The sequence below is a fragment of the Schistocerca nitens genome, chromosome 10 (genome assembly GCF_023898315.1).
Source record: "Schistocerca nitens isolate TAMUIC-IGC-003100 chromosome 10, iqSchNite1.1, whole genome shotgun sequence".
In the NCBI taxonomy this organism is placed as follows: Eukaryota; Metazoa; Arthropoda; class Insecta; order Orthoptera; family Acrididae; genus Schistocerca; species Schistocerca nitens.
Window position 1 is genome coordinate 74347500 of NC_064623.1, and position 22518 is coordinate 74370017.

Genomic DNA, 22518 nt, shown 5'->3' on the forward strand with positions numbered 1-22518 from the left:
AAGTTATTTAAACAGTGTCCTTCCGAGATTAGTAACGCAATAAGTTATTTGTGTAATCAGTTATTCATCTGCGGAATATTTCAGAAATGGTTTGAATGTGCTGAAGTTAAGTCAGTTCGAAAAGAAATTAAAGGAACTGTGAGAATGACAGACGGTTATACAATGAAGGCTTTCATGACCGAATGTTTCAGCTACCGAGAATTCTTCCGGGTTGTATGGCCGTGGTCCATGGAACTTCTCTGTCCCTGACGTTTCGTCCAAAGCTACGTTGGACATCTTCGGAGGTGCTCCTGGTTGTGGTGAGTCTTGCCGACTGACGAGTCGGACGTCGAAGAGCGGCCTAAATACCGTGGAAAGTGGAAGTGGTCTGGACTTCACGTGATAGCAGAGATGAACCTTGTCAAGGATAAAATATAACTATCGATATATAACTACGTTAAAGATGAAAACTTCTCATAGATTCTGTGGCACCACTGTCCATATATCGCAGAGTTTCATAGCTGCTTCTTTTCTGTTAAAATCATCACCATGTTTATATATTTCGATGGCTTCTCTATACAGCCATTGATAATCGTTCGTCTTAGTATATAATGCTTCAGTTGCTATTTTGTCTAAAACTGACATGGTGAGACCGTGGCTGTGTACAATTAATGTAGGTTAATTCTTACAAAGAAGAAGACAGCAACCAACCACTATTAATACTGCTGTTTATTTAGGCAAATAGCGCCGTTACCGCTTTCGAACTGGCAAGTTCATCATCAAATGGCTGTTCGCATGATTTGCAAAATACACTTTACATTATCGTCCGTTATCGATTTTTATTCTTCCACTGTGGCGAAGTATTTTTGGTGTGTTGTTGCCGTCGAAAATTCAGCGCGATTTTGTTGCGAAGTTGCAGGATTGTATTTTTCGAATATTCCAAAATATATCAAGCATTTATGTAATTTGTACATCACCATATTGTGCAAAGCACCACACACACACACGCCAAAAAGAATTTGCCACATGAGAAGTAATCACAAAGACTGCACAAGAGAACTTCTCTTTCACAAGAGAACTTCTAAATAGCAATGACCAAGTAGCCGAAGTCAAGGATGAAACTGATAGATTGAAATCCACTGAAGAAGCAGCTGAATGCTCTAGTGGATGTAGTTGGCTCTGAAATTGCAAATATAGAATCAACTATTGCTATTAGATAAAATAAAACTATAAATAGTTTTGAAATAGATAATACTGAAGGATAATTAAATTTTGACATCAGAAATAACTCAAACTAAACAGAATCTGGAAGAGAAACTAAACTTTAGTGCAGGTAAATAATCATATTTCTGTTATCAATAATAAAGTGCCGGATGTAGAAAGAATAGCAACTAGTAATGTAGGTGAATACGAAAGCAATGTGTCAAACATTGTATAGAAGCTTGTTGAATTACAATAAAATCTCTCTACAAAACGTTTTGTTAGTAGATGTAGTGGTATTTGACGTAATGCACCTTTAATAAAATTTCCTAAAGAGGGTAAATTATGTCCTGTCAACTTTTGTACAAGACTTTTGTGACAAAGCTGTTTCTTAAACGACTGATATGTTTAAATTTGAAATATATGATTTTGAAGGGTAAGCAATTTCGTAACTGAATCATAATGTCTGTTCACATACGTTTTATGCTGTAATGTATTTGAAAAATGTGCTCCAAACAGATTTTTGTTAGAATCAAAAGCGAGTTTTTGAGTGGGTTTAACTTTAGAGAAGGAAACGAAAGTACAAAAGAATACTTCTAGATAAGCTCAAGTACTGTGGTATAAATGGGACAGCGCTCAAATGGTTTAAATCATACCTAACTGGAAGAGTGCAGAAAGTTGAAATAAGCAGTTCACATAATACGCAAAAAAACTGGTGATTTCTCAAACTGGGGAACAATCAAAAATGGGGTTCAGTCTTGGGTCCTCTGCTGTTCTTAATATATATTAATGACTTCCAATTCTATATTCACAAAGATACAAAGCTGGTACTTTTTGCCAATGATACAAGTATAGCTACCACACCCAACAGACACAGATTAACTGATGAAATTGTAAATGACGTTTTTCAGAAAATCATTAGGTGGTTCTCTGCAAATGGGCTCTCATTAAACTTTGACAAAACACAGTATAAAGAGTTCCACACAGTAAATGGAATGACACCATTAATAAATATAGACTTCGATCAGAAATCGTTAGCTAAGGTAGAATATACAAAATTTCTAGGTGTATGCTTTGATGAGGGGTTGAACTGGAAAAAACACACTGAAGATCTGTTGAAACGTTTGAGTTCAGCTACTTATGCTATTAGGGTCATTGCAAATTTTGGCGATATACATCTCAGTAAATTAGCTTACCATGCCTATTTTCATTCTCTACTTTCGTATGGCATCATATTCTGGGGTAATACATCATTGAGTAAAAGAGTGTTCATTGCACAAAAGCGTAAGAACAATTGGTGGAGGCCGGCTGCGGTGGCCGAGCGGTTCTAGGCGCTTCAGTCAGGAACCACGCGGCTGCTACGGTCGCAGGTTCGAATCCTGCCTCGGGCTGGGATGTGTGTGATGTTCTTAGGTTAATTGGGTTTAAGTAGTTCTAAGTTCTAGGGGACTGATGACTGCAGATGTTAAGTCCCATAGTGGTCAGAGCCATTTGCACCATTTGAACCATAATTGCTGGAGCTCATCCTACAGACACTTATTTAAAGAGCTAAGGATCTTCACTGTAGCCTCACAATATATATATATATTCACTTATGAAATTTGTTATTAACAATCCAAACGAATTCAAAAGTAATAGCAATGTGCCTGGCTACAACACTAGGAGAAAGGATGATCTTCACTATTCAAGGTTAAATCTAACTTTGGCTCAGAAGGAGGTAAATTATGCTGCCACAAAAGTGTTTGGTCACATACCTAATAGTTTCAAAAGTCTGACAGATAGCCATACAGCATTTAAAAGGAAATTAAAGGAATTTCTGAACAGCAAGTCCTTCTACTCATTAGATGAATTTTTGGATACAGTAAGTGGGTAATTTCCCCACCTCTACCCAAAAAAATTAAGTGTCATATAATATTTTGTGTAATGTAGTATCTTGTATTGACACCTTTTATTAACTGACACATTCCACATCATTACAAAGTGTCGTATTCATGATCTATGGAACAACTACTAATCTATTCTAATCTAATGTCTGTTTGAGAAACAGCTTAGAAGAGTAACACATTTGGTCAGAGCTTTGGCGAGCTGACTCAAACAGATGCCCTAAAAACAAGATTTCCACAAAAAGCGCAATAGGCACAGTTTATGTAACAGAAGCCTCAACTGAATGATTTCTCAAGTATGTTTACAAGCCAACAGTCTTAGAGAAAAATGAGAGACAGAAATTTTATTGTGGTGCAGTTGATGGTTATGGACATTGAGTGGGGTTTCGAAATTGTACGAGGTGCATTCAAGTTCTACGGCCTCCAATTTTTTTTTCTAATTAACTACTCACCCGAAATCGATTAAACTGGCGTTACTTCTCGACGTAATCGCCCTGCAGACGTACACATTTTTCACAACGCTGACGCCATGACTCCATGGCAGCGGCGAAGGCTTCTTTAGGAGTCGGTTTTGACCACTGGAAAATCGCTGAGGCAATAGCGGCACGGCTGGTGAATGTGCGGCCACGGAGAGTGTCTTTCATTGTTGGAAAAAGCCAAAAGTCTCTAGGAGCCAGGTCAGGTGAGTAGGGAGCATGAGGAATCACTTCAAAGTTGTTATCACGAAGAAACTGTTGCGTAACGTTAGCTCGATGTGCGGGTGCGTTGTCCTGGTGAAACAGCACACGCGCAGCACTTCCCGGACGTTTTTGTTGCAGTGCAGGAAGGAATTTGTTCTTCAAAACATTTTCGTAGGATGCACCTGTTACCGTAGTGCCCTTTGGAACGCAATGGGTAAGGATTACGCCCTCACTGTCCCAGAACATGGACACCATCATTTTTTCAGCACTGGTGGTTACCCGAAACTTTTTTGGTGGTGGTGAATCTGTGTGCTTCCATTGAGTTGACTGGCGCTTTGTTTCTGGATTGAAAAATGGCATCCACGTCTCATCCATTGTCACAACCGACGAAAAGAAAGTCCCATTCATGCTGTCGTTGCGCGGCAACATTGCTTGGCAACATGCCACACGGGCAGCCATGTGGTCGTCCGTCAGCATTTGCGGCACCCACCTGGATGACACTTTTCGCATTTTCAGGTCGTCATGCAGGATTGTGTGCACAGAACCCACAGAAATGCCAACTCTGGAAGTGATCTGTTCAACAGTCATTCGGTGATCCCCCAAAACAATTCTCTCCACTTTCTCGATCATGTCGTCAGACCGGCTTGTGCGAGCCCGAGGTTGTTTCAGTTTGTTGTCACACGATGTTCTGCCTTCATTAAACTGTCGCACCCATGAACGCACTTTCGACACATCCATAACTCCATCACCACATGTCTCCTTCAACTGTCGATGAATTTCAATTGGTTTCACACCACGCAAATTCAGAAAACGAATGATTGCACGCTGTTCAAGTAAGGAAAACGTCGCCATTTTAAGTATTTAAAACAGTTCTCATTCTCGCCGCTGGCGGTAAAATTCCATCTGCCATACGGTGCTGCCATCTCTGGGATGTATTGACAATGAACGCAGCCTCATTTTAAAACAATGCGCATGTTTCTATCTCTTTCCAGTCCGGAGGAAAAAAATTGGAGGCCTTAGAACTTGAATGCACCTCGTAATGGGAAAATTCGTGAAATAAAGGCGGAGGATATTGCAGGAATGATTGACAGGGATTGTGAAATCATAAGACATTTCCACTGAAATGAAAGAAATAGAACTGGAAACAGAGAACTTCAAGATAAAATTTTTGAAATTCCAATAACTTTTAAGATAAACGTATGCTTATGGTCGTTCCATTGTAAGCTTGTCAGTTTGGAGCAAGAAATATGAGCCAAAATATGGCCAGTAATTACATGATCAGAGTATAAGGGAGGATAAATTCAGGCTCCTATGTGCAGAAAAAAATGGGAGCCTATGAACAGTATAAATTATATATTCTGATAGGGAGTTCAGGAAAGCAATACGTCTTAACACAACAGACAACAGAAATCCTAAAAATACATGTAATTAAGAGTAAGAGTGGGGTGATGAGCTGCTCCCAAATGCCTATAGTCTGTTAGGAATTGAAATTTCAAAGGAGGAGGAAATGACGAAAAATAATTATAATAATTGTGGTACAAATAGGTCAATAATTACTGAAGAAGCACGACTAAAACGTAATCTCGCTATTTCCAATGTTGTAATTGGTGAATTTGATAATCAAGTACAGGTAGTGAAGACATTTTACCTTTTAATTGTAATATGATTGATGATGAAATTCATATTAAGATAAATATGATGACAGATGTGATGTAAATTATAATGAAGAAATTGATAGAATGATTAATATCGAATTTATAGATGAAGCAGTGGAAGTTGATGATGTAGACATTCATATCCAAATTGTAGGAACAGTCAAGTTGCTGGTATATAGCTCCATTAGAATCAAATTTTTGGTACTCAGTAGGTCATTAATCAGTTATGGAAATACCAAAGAGTGTGAGGTAATGAAAGTTCGAAGTTTTTTTGAAAATATTGTAGGGACAACAACACAAACAGAAAAATCAAGACCAATGTAAAACAAATTGGTGAGATGATGTATCCAAACTGGTGAGAAGGAATGAATAATAGACTGGATAATGAAGGGAATCCACAACTGGTAAACATGCTTCCAATGAAAACTGTGGAGAGCAGGGGAAACTGGCATGAATGTTAGTGCATTACAAGCAGAAAAGAAGGCAGCACTGAAAAAGATAGGGCACAAAATGGGTTTCAGTGAATCTGAAGATAATCTCTTTTATAATGAGAATGATAAAAGTCAATGTGACACTCAGGGAGCTCCCTATATTTACACTCAGACAGAAAACTGGGAGACTAATTGTTTCATATATCCTAGAAGTCAAGTCTCTAGAACTTCAGAAACGAGGAAGTGGCAAAATGAAACACAGTCCAGATTTCATGCCAATGACTGGAATGACTGTTAAGGTAAGTGCATTGGTGTGAGATATGCTACAGTTGTGAAAGAAATAAAATATTACTTTTGTCAGCTGACGTTGGGAAGATAAAATTTGTGCAAGAATGTCTAGTTGTACCAGATTTCAGTTAAAAAACCATATTACAATTGGACAAAATTGCAAGAATGGGAATGGAATTTGACTCGCCAATAAAGAATTAATATTTGCCTACTCAAAATACAAAATGTATTGAAAGAGACAATTTTTCCGATTTATGTAAACAGAAGCATCCAAATTAGGTAGCAGGAAACATATGACACAAATCTGCACTAGAACAACTAATTTTCTACCAGTTTCGGTCTAAGACTATCGTCTGGTTCTTATGTCAATGTTAAGAAGACAAAATTGGCTACAAAACCTTAAAACACAAAGCGTCATGTAGACAATGACAAGATAAAATTAATATTCATACCAAGTAGCCAATGAAAATTACATGCCACTCAAGTAGAAACATAAAACCACATTAATTATGAAGGCCTAGAACAATAGCAAAGTATATATGGATTGCCTTGAATCAGCACTTATCGTAATACACAACAAGAAGTAACTGAACATTTTTTTAGGACTTAACCTGAGTAACTAAAGTATTGTAATGTAAAATATAAAATCACAAAGATGTCTGATCGACATGTGCTGTAGTACGCTAGGATAATGTTAAGATTATTTTACATTTTATTTCCTGTGGCACCAAGGGTACATTACAGAGATTGAACAGCAGCAGGGTTAAAGATAATACAATATACATAAAGTACAGATAAAATAAATTAATATCATTCCTGATTAGGGAAGTCTTATGTTATGTTGATGAGACAATATTATCCATGTGAATGGAATACATTTAAAAACAGTTGCATGAATTATACAGTAAAGAAAAACGCTAATTTTAATAAGTAGAATAGGTACTTTACGATAGTAAAAGACAGGAAAGCTCTTTAAATATTTGAAAACTGTTGGTTGTAGGTTGAAATCTAAAGTTCCATCCAGAAGACTACATCCTGAGAGATCTAATGTATGCTGGACAGAGCTTCAGCGTATTTTCATGGAGGAGATTCCATGTCTATGAGGTGCATCGTTTGTCGCTAGTGTCCAGTGTTACTCTTGGTACTTTCACCGGTTTCACACTTGTGCTTAAAGTCCTGCCATCCTCTGTGCTTGGTGCATATGCGACTAAGGGTATTCAACAACTCTGTAGGTTGTTGGAAACCTGGAGGGGCTCGTGTAAGAAGATTGGCACTGAGACCTTCAGAGCCAGGATTGGCTGCAAACCACTTACCCCACCATGCTCGAATCCTTCAGAAGCGAATCTCTTGCCAGGAGAGTTTCCCAGACTTAAGTTATTGCCTTTGAGTGACGTCACAGTACTGATGTAGTGACAGCTCGCAATTTCTGGAAAATTTCTCCCATTCATTTTCCAATGGAGCTTGATTTTGTATCTTCCATCATTCGATCACATTGCCATTCCGTGGCTGTGGGTTTCATTGTGCCATATATTCTTCTTATAGCCACATTCAGCTTTGTATCAACCATGTCTGTATGAGTATTATTCAGCCATACTGGGCAGCAATATTCACCAACAAAATGCACATGTGAGAGGGCTGTTGTTTTCAGAACTGATACCTGAGTTCCCCAACTTTTTCCACACAGTTTGTGTAATATGTTGTATCTGGTTCTCAATTTTGAGGCTGTTTCAGTTAGGAGCGTTCTATATGTCAGACGGCATCCAGAGTCACGCCAAGATATTTTTGGGATGGGTTATATGACAGGAACTGATTTCTGAATGCACTTTGCGGTTTATGGCCAGCATGTCTGTTATCCAGATGGAAGGTGAAAGAATCACTTTCGTTTTCGTTTACTTTGAGTTGCGATACATTAAAAAATCTCATCTAGAATTCTTAAATCCTGAGTGAGAGTCTTCTCTGAAATTGTAAAATCATTAGACTGTTATGTCATCAACATAGATAAACGTTCTCGCTCTCTTTTCTGGTAGGGTGCAACATTTAATTTGAAGTCCTTGTCGTAGTCTGTAATTTAAATTGTTCACCTTACTTACTTGATCATTTAGGTGAACTTGTAATTTCCTGTTGGACACGAGGTTATTCAGTAGCTGTACAACTCTTTTACATTGAATTGTTCTGAAGAACCTTAGAAGCATACCTTTCTGCCACACTTTATCATATGCCGGTGTTAAGTCAATAAACAGGGCTATTGTTTTGTTCTGATCTTTGATTCCATTCTCTATGTAAGCGGACAATGCTTGCACTTGATCACTACAAATGCGGTCTGGTCTCAAGTCAGCTTTTTCTAAAGGAATATTTTTCAAGATATTTGGTGCTATCCTACTGTAGAGTGCTCTCGCCTGCAGTTTATGGCAGGCATTTAGAACAGCAATAAGTCTATAACCTTCGCGATTGTTAACCAGATTTAGACAGTTTCAGGATGGCTGCACCTTGACCAGCATCTTTAACGAACACACAGTATATGCTCTTTTTCTAGGTTTCAAGATGTCTAAGGCTCGAAAAACTTCGTCTGTAGAGATTTTTTGTGCAAATTCGAAAGGCTGTGCTTGAGACAGTTTAGACTCTAGTTCATTTGTCATTCCTTTGATTTGCTATTTTTGTTGTTTCTTGGCGTTCTCGTTAGACTGACACTCCTAGTTGCTATTTTGTTAGGATTTACTTCGTCTGGTAAAGAATTATAACTATAATAACAACAGTTAGAGCAATGTTGTAACATATGTACCAAAGCAGAATAATAACATTGTAAATTAATCACAGCTGTGTGTGTGTGTGTGTGTGTGTGTGTGTGTGTGTGTGTGTGTGTGTGTGTGTGGTGTGTGTGTGTGTGTGTGTGTGTGTGTGTGTGTGTGTGTGTGGGGTGTGTGTGTGTACCACTTTACAATGCATTATCTGTCTAATAGAAAACTAAGTGAGAATAATGGAAACTCTCACAAATGACATTGAAATATAATTCAAGCAAACATGTCAGTAGTATTATTATACATAGTTTTTACTACAATGTATCATACAATACAGTCTATCACGTGTTCCAACACACAAGGTCTGACAAGCAAAGAATACCTATCTGAATAAGTAGCTAAAATTGAGAGCCAAAGATTTCACTAATAAGCTTCATGATCACAGATGCCAGACAAACTAAGCAGAATTAAAGCACACAGTGGAAAAAACTCAATGACTACTGAAGAAAGCTCTAAGTGCAAGTATTTTGCATTTATTGTGAAACTTAAAATAATTTATCGTGCAAAATCAAATCTTACAGCTAACAGGAGTAATAGGGAAATATATTTCCCAGAAGATCAGTACACAATATCAAAAAGCATCACACTTGAAGGGAGATATGGATACATCATACAACTTACTAGCGGTTTTTGTGGGCATTCAGATGATGGCACTGATGCTGAACTTAATACATTATGGTACATAGAACTGAAGAACATTGGTTGTAGACAGGTTGTATAACAAGACAATTAGAGTACAGGTAAGACAGCAAGAATAGTAGTCACTTTGCTTGAAATAAATACAATGAGAACACTAGTTATACGGTTCTTGCCCCATATGGTAATATTTCAGAGAAAATTAAACAACTAGTTAGAAGAAGGTAATGATATGATCTGTTTGGCATGAAAGCATAAACAATATACAGACAGGGCTAATCTGGGACAAGTAAGGTTGATGATTTTCAGCATGACGAATTTTACATAGGTCAGAGTGAAAGAAAACTTCGAACCAGATTTAAAGAGCATTCTTCCCCAAGCAACATATAAGCTCTGGGAGCACATCTAAAGATCCACAAGTACTCTCTAAAATGATCAGATGAGACATTCTGATAAGATCTAAAATTAACAAGCTGATTTGATAAATAAGAAGTATTCAAATGATTTTTGTATAGGTTATGAAAATGCTGTGACATTTATAATTCTTGTTGATGGTTTATGGTGCACAGTATTCTGTTATTTATGGATTACTAGGTCCTGACATGTAATAATTTGGAATTGAGGTAGTTTCAAAAGAGTTTTAAAAAGTTTTCGCTTCATACCAGTACTATGAGACATTGATATGTCTTTCCTTAAGACAGTGTTTTAAATTTTGGTGTTAACAAAATTTATTTTTCTTCATATTTAAGATATCAGTTATGCAGCAATCAGTTACTCATCTCCCCCCCCCATTTCCCTCTCTCTTTCTGGCCCATGTTCAACACTACCCCACCCCCCTTCCCTCTTGGCCATCATTGCCCTCATCTCCTATGATACGTTTGGTTGTGCCTCAATCTTCATACTTTAATGTGTTAACAAAGTGGTATATTTCATTTTAAGTCAAATTTAAACTTTCCAGTTTAACCATTGTCATTATACCGAATATTTCACTCTTTCAGTCTTTCTGTTAAGATAATTTGACTTCATACTGTTATGATAGCCCACTATTCTGTATTCTAGTATTATCAGTTATGTCTTCACATTACAAAACCAATAATATTGATTTACTAGATTACATATTTTTATAGTAACTGTTAATGCCACCATCCAAATGATAAATTAAACTTCATGTCAGCGCACATCCAGCTGCAAAGAGAAAATTTTACTCTGGAAACATGTCCCAGGCAGTGGCTAAGCTATGTCTCTGCAATGTGCTTTCTTCCAGAAGTGCTAGTATTGCAAAGTTTTCAGGGGAGCTTCAGTGAAGTCTGGAAGGTAGGAGATAAGGTAATGGTGGAATTAAAGCTGTGAGAACAGATCATGAGTCATGTTTGGTTAGCTCACCTGGCAGAGCACTTGCTTGGCAAAGGCAGAGGTCGTGCGTTTGAGTCTTGGTGCGGCACCCAGTTTGAATCTGCCACGAAGTTTCATATCAGCACACACTCTGCTGAAGATTGAAAATTGAATACTTTCCTCTGTGTGCATTCTGGTTATTTTGTTGCTGCATATTAAACTTGTATCACTACACAGAGTTTTTATTAGTAAGTCACACCACCCCTTCTGGCCCATGCTGACAAATTGTGGTTTAGTGTCATAATATGTAATAGGATTACACCTTGTGATGTTTGTATGGCCTGTCAGAGTTGTATATTTATATTTCTGTTCTGATGATGTTTCCCATTGTCATTATATGTTACTAGTTTCATAGATATTTTGTCTAAGATTTTTTATGATCGGTTATGATGGATAGTGGTTTATACTTCCTTTATTTACTAATTTCAGACCAACAGCTGTAGGACACAGAAAATTCTAGCCATTTTTCTCTTCTGTAGCACATTGCTTCGAATTCTGTTTGAGTAATTGTTCCGATTGTCCTGTATGTGCCTAGATTGTGCTCTCTTTCCATACAACAAGAATGCTTTTATGATTAACGGTGTTTTTGCAAGGATGCACAGACATGATGAAGGCTTTTAACGGTGAGAACAAGGGCGAACGATTCCTGTTTCAGAGATGTATGTTGGAAGCAGGACGTAACATTTCTCGGGAAAGGTAACACTTAATGGATGGGTTGCCTCATTAAGACCATTAAGAAGAATGCATTCAGTGTTATTATGGGCTATTTTAGTTGACAAGTGCTTTTGGGACAAGAATTTCCCTGCAGATAACCTGAGACATAACAAAAGCTCCTACAAAAACAACAAAAGCCACCATTAACAATTTATGTGACACTTAATGATATCCAGGAAAGGTTGACATGTAATGGATGGGCAGTCTCGTTTGGATCACTAGGAAGAATGCATCCTGTGTTATTCTGGGATATTTTTGTAAACAATATCTGAAAGCACTGAAAAATATTTCTATGGTGCGTCCAGAGGGGGACTTGGCTGTTATTTATATAGAGATGAGATGTCAGTATAACAATGACAACTTTAAGCTGCACCTGCAAGGATTAGGCACTACGCTAACATCTCGCAGCTAAGTGTTGGCCACATTGGGCAGGTGAACACGTGCACATGGCCAGACAGGTCTTACATGTGGGACACATCATTCCACCTTGAAACTCTGTAGGGAACAGTTTGCTGATTCTCTGCAGTCGAATTTCTTAAAGAAACTTCGGTAGCATTTTTACATGCGATAAGTGTTTGTGTACTGCATTATTTTCTGCTGTTTAAGCGTTGTGAGTGTGTTTGCAGAGTCGGCCGCGGTGGTCTCGCGGTTCTAGGCGCGCAGTCCGGAACCGTGCGACTGCTACGGTCTCAGGTTCGAATCCTGCCTCGGGCATGGGTGTGTGTGATGTCCTTAGGTTAGTTAGGTTTAAGTAGTTCTAAGTTCTAGGGGACTTATGACCACAGCAGTTGAGTCCCATAGTGCTCAGAGCCATTTTTTGTGTTTGCAGAACATCATACATGCATTATTTTGACAATTCGCAAGATGTTTGCGTGTCTGTACATCAGTGCACCGAATTCTTTCGGTAATTTACGAGTAGTTTGCAGGTCTGTAGGCTATTTATTGTGAACCAAGCACGCCATGGCAAGCGTTTTGTATCAGTATAATAAATACACTACTTGAAATCCGTTCCTGAATTAATTGTTCCTGTTTCCCACTGAATATAAATACACTCCTTCCTCTCCAGCAGCTGAACACAGACTGAGTCCTTTTCCCACCATTTTTACCCAGACTGCCATCTTGGATTATATCACGGGGAGATGACAGTGTCCTCTGGTGGTGGTACTGTATACTAGGTGAGTTGGACTCTGGACCTCATGGTGAACACACTGGATGTAGCTACTGCCTATGACAACTCACTGTTTAAATAAACAGTGCATGCAAAAAAAGACTTAAGTCCATCTTATCTAGTAGCCCAGCACAGACTGCGTCCTTTTCCCGCCAATTCCAAGGAAGAGATGGTGGTTGGATGACTTAGGTTAGCGGAGGTAGACCAATAGACCAATTTTTCCGAAAAAAAAATTGAACTTCCTGGCATGAAATCATGGCGACATTGCTACATCTATCACCGCCACCTTGGATTCATTATCTTAAATAAATTGGCAACCATGCAGAGTGGGGCCATCCCGTCTTTGCTGTACTTCTGTTATGTCACAGAACACCTTGCAGTTGACTGCACATGTGCAGATTTTATTTGTTTCAAATTGCTGATGTACTGTTACATGCTTGTGATCCATCCATATGGGCATTTAAATTATGTGTGACTCTGTAAATACACTCCTGGAAATGGAAAAAAGAACACATTGACACCGGTGTGTCAGACCCACCATACTTGCTCCGGACACTGCGAGAGGGCTGTACAAGCAATGATCACACGCACGGCACAGCGGACACACCAGGAACCGCGGTGTTGGCCGTCGAATGGCGCTAGCTGCGCAGCATTTGTGCACCGCCGCCGTCAGTGTCAGCCAGTTTGCCGTGGCATACGGAGCTCCATCGCAGTCTTTAACACTGGTAGCATGCCGCGACAGCGTGGACGTGAACCGTATGTGCAGTTGACGGACGTTGAGCGAGGGCGTATAGTGGGCATGCGGGAGGCCGGGTGGACGTACCGCCGAATTGCTCAACACGTGGGGCGTGAGGTCTCCACAGTACATCGATGTTGTCGCCAGTGGTCGGCGGAAGGTGCACGTGCCCGTCGACCTGGGACCGGACCGCAGCGACGCACGGATGCACGCCAAGACCGTAGGATCCTACGCAGTGCCGTAGGGGACCGCACCGCCACTTCCCAGCAAATTAGGGACACTGTTGCTCCTGGGGTATCGGCGAGGACCATTCGTAACCGTCTCCATGAAGCTGGGCTACGGTCCCGCACACCGTTAGGCCGTCTTCCGCTCACGCCCCAACATCGTGCAGCCCGCCTCCAGTGGTGTCGCGACAGGCGTGAATGGAGGGACGAATGGAGACGTGTCGTCTTCAGCGATGAAAGTCGCTTCTGCCTTGGTGCCAATGATGGTCGTATGCGTGTTTGGCGCCGTGCAGGTGAGCGCCACAATCAGGACTGCATACGACCGAGGCACACAGGGCCAACACCCGGCATCATGGTGTGGGGAGCGATCTCCTACACTGGCCGTACACCACTGGTGATCGTCGAGGGGACACTGAATGGTGCACGGTACATCCAAACCGTCATCGAACCCATCGTTCTACCATTCCTAGACCGGCAAGGGATCTTGCTGTTCCAACAGGACAATGCACGTCCGCATGTATCCCGTGCCACCCAACGTGCTCTAGAAGGTGTAAGTCAACTACCCTTGCCAGCAAGATCTCCGGATCTGTCCCCCATTGAGCATGTTTGGGACTGGATGAAGCGTCGTCTCACGCGGTCTGCACGTCCAGCACGAACGCTGGTCCAACTGAGGCGCCAGGTGGAAATGGCATGGCAAGCCGTTCCACAGGACTACATCCAGCATCTCTACGATCGTCTCCATGGGAGAATAGCAGCCTGCATTGCTGCGAAAGGTGGATATACACTGTACTAGTGCCGACATTGTGCATGCTCTGTTGCCTGTGTCTATGTGCCTGTGGTTCTGTCAGTGTGATCATGTGATGTATCTGACCCCAGGAATGTGTCAATAAAGTTTCCCCTTCCTGGGACAATGAATTCACGGTGTTCTTATTTCAATTTCCAGGAGTGTAATAATGGATATACATTAAGCTGTTCAGCTGTCTGCCACCTTGTTTGTGTAGTTTGCAAACAGTGACATGAAAAGCTTTAGTGCAGGCCTTCCAAGTGAAGATAACGGGCAAACCAGGAAAAGAAAGTGAAACATATTGCATAAAAAAACACACACAGACTGCAAATAAACCTCAGTAATCCGCAATATGTTTTAATGATTAATCTTTCCATAAACGGCGTAAGAAGGGAACGCAAAGGAAAATTTGGAACTGCAAATATTTTCTAAGAAATGTTTTAACTTACAGTGTCTACGAAGATTCCGCAACTGACATTCCAAGAAGGAATTATGATTAAAGCGTACAGGCCTTCATATTCCGTTACCTTCATTTTGACCTTCGAGCAGCCCTCTGCAGTTGCACGTGGACACTAGGTTTCTGATGCAAGTAAAGTCGAACCATCGGCCGTTGGGGACAACGTGAGCTACGGCTGCAGAGCTCATTCGCTTGGTAACTCTGGACCGAGTGACGGGATTCAATCACACAATGAGAGTATTGTTTCTCTGTTGAAGCTTTAAAACAACCATGTAATTATAAAACACCGACAAGACATCGCGAAAATTACTGCTTCCCCTCTTGTCACGATGAAAATCATTCCATCACGTGTCAATTATCAAACTCTAAAATAATAAACGTATCTAATTTTATACACGATGTTGTCATGTAGTCCTTACAATACCTCCCTCGAAATTTATTTGCAATCGAAAGTTTTCCTTTGCCTGTTATAAAGTAATGAAAATAATGTATTGAGCATTACTTCTGCTTATACAAAAACTGGGAATAGAAAAAAAAAGTTTCCGCATAGGAACTTGACCCCAAGACTCTTGGACGCTTGGATTAGTGTGCTGTACTCTTTCCGGTCGGCGAACAGCTGCGTGAAAACCAACACAGCACGCATGACGGTTGCTTCGCTTGACCCGCACCAAAAATTCAATTTTTTTTTTCGGAACACTCGATCATCTTTAGCTCCTGTTTCTGCCACTTTCATTTCTGGCCACACTATGCACACACCATAAATTTTGACGAAATCGGTGGTGGCGCGTATGTGTGTTCCGCTTGTTAGGTATCATTTCACATGCTACCAGTTTTTCACTCAACTTGGGATGGGGAGATTTGTAATAAGACTTGTGACAACGTGAGGTTCCTAAACAACAAATAAAGGAACCACTTTGAAAGTGATATGGTAGTAAGTATGCACAGTTACTGAAATACAATGTAGCATAATGCTATTAATTATTTGTTCCATAGAAAATGGCGCATTATGTGCGTGGTAGGTGAATTCGATTCAGCTTGAGGGTGTGAAAAAAAATGGTTCAAATGGCTCTGAGCACTATGGGACTTAACATCTGAGGTCATCAGTCCCCTAGAACATAGAACTACTTAAACCTAACTAACCTAAGGCCATCACACACATCCATGCCCGAGGCAGGATTCGAACCTGCGACAGCAGCAGTAGCGCGGTTCCGGACTGAAGCGCCTAGAACCGCTCGGCCACACCGGCCGGCGAGGGTATGAAACACTACGGCTGATCAGCAGTTTCAGTGTATCTGTGGTTGCAATCCGTCAACCACAAACATTGCTGTGCTTCACAGTGTAACAAGAAAATGTAACTGCATGAGCGGAAAATTAATTTGACATGTCTGAAGCTGACTTCACCAATAGGTGAGATTGCAAAAATAAATGAAATGAAGTGGCCCTCAATTGCATTCCCTCTGACTCAACGTTACAATATTAAAAGTTTTGGCTGGTTTCGTTGTCTAGGGGCTGGGATACGTAGTTGCGGCCTTACAGGCCAAATACTGCTGAGTCTACAGTATATGATAAGAATACACACCCAAATCGAATGGTCGAAGGCTTCTATCACCCGGCAGTTGCGAATTATCAATGTAACACACAAATTTATAAATGGAAGATTGGAATTAAATAAAATCTGCAGGTACTATTTTGAAGACTTTAAATGAGTACGATAGTAGAAGTACTTTTGAGAATGCGGTATATTTCTGCAAAACACTTATTGGTGTCGATGGTCCTGCAAATAAATAAAATATAAGTTGAATAACAGGGAAACAATAGATTCCTACTGCACGTAATTAGTTATGAACAACAACAAAGCTCGCGAGATATTAACTTCTAAATGCACTACATCTTCACTGTAGAAGCCACGGAAATCTCACAAATGCACAAGTCAGCACTACGAAATGTTTCTATGTGCCGTGAGCACGCGTAAACCGCTCCACACTGTCCAAGTCCCTCTCGCGACTCTGCGTCCACCTCGCCGCCATGTCCAGCAGTTCTTGTGTCCTCTCTCGTCCTCTCTAGAACTGCCACACTGCTCATAACTACCTCGTTTCCTCCCCGGAGACGATCGCTGCGGTTGACTGGAGTGCTTCTGCCCTGTCTTCAAGCCAACGCCCACTCACAAACGTAATGAAACATTCGAAATGCTGGAGTAACATTTAAACAACTTGAAATTAAATAAATATTCCTATGGCCAGACTATAAACACGCTCTAACACACATTATTAGATACACAAACAAATTAAACATATATCAATGGAATAGAACAAAAGGTAGGCCAGTAGCCTAATGTCGCTGTGTTTTCTAAAACACAGTAAATATTTAATAAATTTCTCCATATCGGATATAAACAAAGACATAGACGAATAAATATATTCATAAGCATGGTGCTACAGTTTTAACTGTAACTGTGGAGTACTTATGGCCTGACGAAATCGATAGTAATTGGCCACTTTGTCTTCCAGTAACTCATGTACCATTCAAGTTACATGCCTGTAATTCATACCAATTTAGGTTTGCACTAATGGCTCACTAAAGACACGTCGATCGACGAAATCGGGTGAAGCGTTTTCATTTCGGAAATTCGTTGCTGGGTGTTACTTGTCTAATTTACAGTCAGATACTAAACTTTTAACTAATAAAGACATTGTAAATCTGATAACACAATCAGAATCGTCCTGAAAATAATGGTAATGTACATGTTTCTTTTTGAGGTGTCATGATTCCTCTGGGTACTATTACACTACTGGCCATTAAAATTGCTACACCACGAAGATGACGTCTACAGACGTGAAATTTAACCAACAGGAAGCAGATGGTGTGACATGCAACTGATTAGCTTGTCAGAGCATTCACATAAGGTTGGCGCAGGTGGTGACACCTACAAAGTGATGACATGAGGAAAGTCTCCGACCAGTTTTGAGGTGTCATGATTCCTCTGGGTACTATTACACTACTGGCCATTAAAACTGCTACACCACGAAGATGACGTCTACAGACGTGAAATTTAACCGACAGGAAGCAGATGGTGTGACATGCAACTGATTAGCTTGTCAGAGCATTCACAAAAGGTTGGCGCAGGTGGTGACACCTACAAAGTGATGACATGAGGAAAGTCTCCAACCGATTTCTCATACACAAACAGCAGTTGACCGGCGTTGCTGGTGAAACTTTATTGTAATGCCTCGTGTAAGGAGGAGAAATGCGTATCGTTTCCGACTTTGATAAAGGTCAGATTGTAGCCTATCGCGACTGCGGTTTATCGTATCGCAACATTGCTGATCGCGTTGGTCGAGATCCAATGACTGTTAGCAGAATATGGAATCGGTGGGTTCAGGAGGATAATAAGAAACGCTGTGCTGGATCCCAACGGCCTCGTATCACTAGCAGTCGAGATGACAGGCATCTTATCCGCATGGCTGTAACGGATCGTGCAGCCACGTCTCGATCCATGAATCAACAGATGGGGACGTTTGCAAGACAACAACTATCTGCACGAACAGTTCGACGATGTTTGCAGCAGCATGCACTATCAACTCGGAGACCATGGCTGCGGTTACCCTTGACGCTGCATCACAGACAAGAGCGCCTGCGATGGGGTACTCGACGACGAACCTGGGTGTACGAGTGGCAAAACGTCACTTTTTCGGATGAATCCAGGTTCTGTTTACAGCATAATGATGGTCGCATCCGTGTTTGGCGACATCGCGGTGAACGCACATGGAAGCATGTATTCGTCATCGCCATACTGGCGTATCACCCGGTGTGATGGTATGTGATGCCATTGGTTATACGTCCCGGTCACCTCTTGTTCACACTGACGGCACTTTGAACAGTGGACGTTACATTTCAGATGTGTTATGGCACGTGGCTCTACCCTTCATTCGATCCCTGCGAAACCCTATATTTCAGCAGGATAATGCCCGACCGCTTGCTGCAGGTCCTGTACGGGCCTTTCTGGATACAGAAAATGTTCGACTGCTGCCCTGGCCAGCACATTCTCCACATCTCACACCAACCTGAAAACGTCTGGTCAATGGTGGCCGAGCAACTGGATCGTCACAACACGCCAGCCACCACTTTTGATGAACTGCGGTATCGTGTTGAAGCTGCATGGGCGACTGTACCTGTACACGCAATCCAAGCTCTGTTTGACTCAATGCTCAGGCGTATCAAGGCCGTTATTACGGCCAGAGGTGGTTGTTCTGGGTACTGATTTCTCAGGATCTATGCACCCAAATTGCGTGAAAATGTAATCACATGTCAGTTCTAGTATATTTGTCCAATGAATACCCGTTTATCATCTGCATTTCTTCTTGGTGTAGCAATTTTAATGGCCAGTAGTGTAATTTCTATACGAACCTTGGAATGTCTGCCAATAAAGTTTCACAAAGTCGGCCATCTTGGGTACTCCCAGCATGTCTCCTTCACCGACACAGCGTCACCATGGAATTCCCAGCCACGCTGCCGCTGGACCCCTCTTGCTTCGGCCAGCGTCTGGCTCCATGTGGTCGGCCTGCCGAGCGGCCCGTGCGACCACTGCTTCCTCCGAACTTTCAGGGCGCCACGACTCACCCGTTACCTCACAGTAGGGACAGGAAAACTGCGCGTATCCGATAAATCGTAATTGACAGTTTTAGGTAAGCGCGAAATCGGTGAGTTTTACGAAATACCATAAAATTTGTCATTTTTCCGAATGAAAAACGTTACAAATCTGAGAACGACAGTGAAACAATATAAGTAACTGATAATTATTGAATACTGACAATTTATTTTGCATATTTTCCGTGTGAGCTTCATATACAATGTTGGATTAATAGTACATCTCCCACGTAAAGAACTATGACGTGACTTCAAAAATAGCACCGAAATCGGCAAAAAGAAGAACACCAAGCTTGGCAAGAAAATAACATCGAAAGTGGCACAAATAAAATCCAATTTCTAAAACAAGGCGCAACGAATTTGGCAAGAAATAACGCAGAATTTGGCAAAACAATAACAAGGAAATTGGCAAAAAAACAACAAGGAAATTGACAAAAATAACAACAAAATTAGTAAAAAAATATATCGAACTCGGTAATAAACACACCAAAATTAGCAAAAAACATCGGACTTGGCCAAAATTGCATAGAGTTTGACAAAAGAAACACAATTTGGCAGAAAAAGGTAACACCAAATCACAAAAAGAAGTAGTATCGATTTTCGTAGGAAGATAACAACGTATGTGGCAAAAAACACCGAATTTAGATACAAATTACTACGAATTTGAAAAAGAACATCGAAAAGGAAAAACTGTAACATTAAAATTGGAAAAAAGGCACGAAAATGGTAATGTAACACCGAGTTTGGAAAAAAGCAATACCGAATTTGGCAAAAAAACTCAAATTGCCAGAAAATGAAGAGAAGTAAGGAATAAAATAACATCAAAATTGGCCAAAAATAACTGTAAAATCAAAAATCTAATTCGGCAGTAAAACAGCACCGAAACTCGCAAAAAATGACACCCAACTAGATAAGAAATTACACCAAATAATGCGCTAAAATAAAACTATTTTTTCCTGTTCCCGCCGATAGGTAGTCATCAGTGTTAAGTACCGTCGATTTTAACTTTGAACAAACTTAATTGGAGGTCAAAATTGTTAACGCTTTCGTGGCCAGTTCTTGACAAATTGCCTATTGGCTTCTGTCTCGGGTTCTTCGGCCGACGTTCATCTGATGATTTTACTGACGTTTCGCCAGCACGAGTGGCTGGCATTGTCAGAGCTTCACCCTCCGTTGCCGGTGGTGAACTGGGGCCGAGCTCTCGGCCGCAGACTATATGCACCTGGCGCGCCAACATCCGAGGGCTTCTCCTCGGTCATTTCCGGTGCGGTTCTCCTCTTGCTACCTGCGACGGTCGTTCGCTGCATTACGGGAAGCCAGGATCCGTTTACCTTAAGGCTTTCCTCTTTCTTGTTGAAGCTGTTCGCGTGTTTTTGTATTTCTACAGCTTCTCTGAACAAGCGCGTGTGATAGTGCTTCTCTACAGCCAGAACTTCCGTGTCGGCGAATTTTATTACGTGGTCGGTCTCACTCAGTGCGTGCTCTGCCACGGCCGATTTCTCCACCTGCCCCAACCTGCAATGTCGCTTATTTTCTTTGATCCTGGTGTTGGTTGATCGTCCAGTCATTCCGACATAAACTTTTCCGCATGTGCATGGTATACGGTATATTCCCGACATTGCAAGTGGGTCTCTTTTCTCCTTTGCCGATCTAAGACACTCTTTGATCTTCCTGGTCGGTTTCAAAATCGTCTTTAGGCCGGGTTTGCATAATACACGACAGATTCCGTCCGTCACTCTTGGAATGTATGGCAGAAAGACCGTACCCAACTATTTCTTTTTCTGATTCCTTACTTTGCTGAGTGTTTGGCTCTGTTACACTTCTAATATAATTTGTGGAGAACCCATTGTCCAGCGTATCACACGGAATACGAATCGGTTAATCAAGGCGTCTTCTCTGCCGGCGGACATACAGAGATACCTGCGCAACACCGAAGCCCTACCACCTCGGCTGTATGGATTACCTAAGATCCATAAGAACAACGTTCCACTAAAACCGCGCTCCTGGCTCACCGACATATAAACTGGCAAAACACTTCGCCTCTCTGCTCCAGCCGCACTTGGGGAAGACCGACACATAGATAAAGGACTCAGGACATTTCACTGAGAAGCTGAAGAAACTGAAACTTTCAGCAAACTACATCCTGGTCAGCTTTGATGTTGTTTCTTTGTTTACGAAAGTGCCACTCAGTGACGCTCTGGATCACATGGGTTTCATTTTCCCGCAAGACATCACAAAGCTCTTCCATGCATGCCTCACCACGAGCAATTTCACGTGGAATGACAATTTCTACAAACAGCTCCGGAAGGCGTCGCCATGGGTAGTCCTCTTAGTCCACTGGTGGCCAACTTCTTCATGGAACATTTCGAAGCAGAGGCACTGGGCTTGACGACTTGCAAACCTAAGGTGATGTACAGATACGTCGATGATACTTTCGTGGTGTGGAGCCATGTGGAGCTCGGTGACTTCCTAAGACACTTGAACAGCCTCCATGCTGACATAAAATTTACCATGGAAGTAGAAAAAGACAAAAAACTGCCGTTTGTAGATGTGCTGGTCTCAAGGGATGACGAGAACCTGGGACACAGCGTGTATCAAAAACCGACCTGCACAAACTATCAAACCACCTCCAGAATCAGAAATAGAAAGGTCGGGTACGGTCTTTCTGCCATACATTCCGAGAGTTACGGACGGAATCGGCCGTGTATTGCGCAAACACGGCGTAAAGACGATTTTCAAACCCTCGAGGAAGATCAAAGACTGTCTTAGATAGGCAAAGGAGAAAAGAAACCCACTTGTAATGTCGGGAACATACCGTATACCATGCACAAGTGGAAAAGTTTATGTCAGAT

The 22518-nt window shown here is 41.2% G+C and overlaps 1 protein-coding gene across 1 annotated transcript in view; it reads right to left on the reverse strand.

Moving 5' to 3' along the window:
• Positions 1-22518, reverse strand: part of LOC126209884 (brachyurin-like) — a 139422-nt gene that overhangs the window by 89309 nt on the left and 27595 nt on the right. The window lies entirely within an intron of this gene.